This window comes from Hipposideros armiger, unplaced genomic scaffold, assembly GCF_001890085.2.
Source record: "Hipposideros armiger isolate ML-2016 unplaced genomic scaffold, ASM189008v1 scaffold_7, whole genome shotgun sequence".
NCBI lineage: Eukaryota > Metazoa > Chordata > Mammalia > Chiroptera > Hipposideridae > Hipposideros > Hipposideros armiger.
In genome coordinates, this window is record NW_017731357.1 from 5,565,312 (window position 1) to 5,567,214 (window position 1,903).

Below are 1,903 nucleotides of genomic sequence, written 5' to 3' on the forward strand. Positions count from 1 at the left end.
AAAACAATCAATATAAGAAGGGGTGTCAGATCTTTATCCTACTGGGGGCATCCAAAGGGGAATTTAAATTTTTCAAAACATAAAGCAGTATCTGTTTCTCAGCCAGAGCTTCAGGATTTGACACAATAGCAGTGTGATAGGCCATGTCAGACACTGAGGTGCAGCCGGCTCCCAACACCTCTCCAATTGGTCTCCTTCTCTCACTGCCTAGTTCAGGCCTTCATTTACAACTACATCAGTAGTGAGCAATCTTTTGCTTTTTAACATGTCAATTTAAGAATAATATATGTATGTGTAAGCCGTTTTACCCCACACAGGAGAAAAACTATATTCTCCCCAATATTTAAGCATTGCTCAAACCTGCTCTTGACTATCCATAGAACTTCCTCACTGCCCTTCCTGTCTCACTCTCTCCTTTCCCCACCCTTTACATGTCTGCCAGAATTTTCTTCTTAAAACCATCCTGTTGTGCCACTTCCCTGGTCAAAAACTTTTGACATCCCCCATTGCAGTCAAGGTCATTCCCGACTGAGCTTTCCTAGAGCTCTCCAATCACATTTTCTCCTGTTCCCCACCAGTCCCTACCCGGCTTGTCCACTTTGTCCCCGCCACAACCCCAGCACCATCCTGGCTCCTCTGCTCCACTGCTCATGCTCAGAATGCCCCACCTCTGTTCCTTTGTTCACAATGTTCCCTCCACACAAAATAGTCTTCCCCTGTATTCCTGCTTCTCAAATTCCTACCTGAACATGCACGCACTGATGCAGTCTGTAATGGTTCATTTTAATGCATCAACTTGGCTAGGCCATGGTACCCAGATATTTAGTCAAACCCAGTCTTGATGTTGCTGTGAAGGTATTTTTCAGATGAGATTAATATTTCAGTCAGTAGACTTTGAATAGAGCAGATTACCAGCCATAATGTAGGTGGGTCACATCCAATCTATTGCAGCCCTTAAGAGAAAAAGACAGATCCCCTAAGGAAGAGGGAATTTTACCAGCAGAAGGGCTTTGGACTTGAGCTGCAACATGAGCTCTTCCCTGGGTCTCTAGCTTGTCAACCTACCCTATAGATTTTAGACTTGCCAGTCCTCGCAATGCCATGAGCCAATTCCTTAAAATCAATCTCTCAATGGATGGATGGATAGATAGATAGATAGGTAATAGATATACACATATCCTATTGATTCTGTTTCTCTGGAGAACCCTGACTAACAGTTTCTCCCTGCTGTGCTCCTGCAACCTTTTTTCCATTCCCATTGCTGCCTGTCTTGTATCATAAGCAATTGTGCACAGGTCATTTTCCTCTGTGGGTACGTGTCCACTGAGGGCAGAAACAATTTCTTCTCATCTGTACATCTCCATGGAGGCTGCTGCCTCTTACAGGTCCTGCTATGCCCAGAAAAGAGTTGCCCCAAAGCAGAGGGAAATGTAGGCAGGAAAAGTAGGGAAATGGAGCGCTTGAACAGTGTCAAAGGAGAGGAAGCCAATCCAGAAAGGAAACACATGCCAGGGGTTATGTGGATGAGGGAAAGCAGCCAGATACAGACACAGGGTGGGATGTGGTGAACTGGAGGGGCAACCCAACCCATTATTTCTCTACGGGAATGCAGGGCCAGTAGTACCAGGTTTCTCAAGAAAGGCTGGATATCCAGATTCTTGTGTGCAATGTCAATTTTTAACTATTGGCTGCTCATTCAGTGCGGGAGACCGGCTCCCACAAGTCCAGGGGTTCCCTTAGGTGGAGACGGAGTCGGGGAGGAAAGAACGCAGAGACAGAGAAGCGCTTTTCAAGAATTAATGTCTCCAATGATGGTGCCAACTTGGGCCAGTGAAGCAACATCCTCCACAACTAGACTGAAGAACAAAACGACAGCAACTTGTCTGTTCCCCTTTCCCCAATT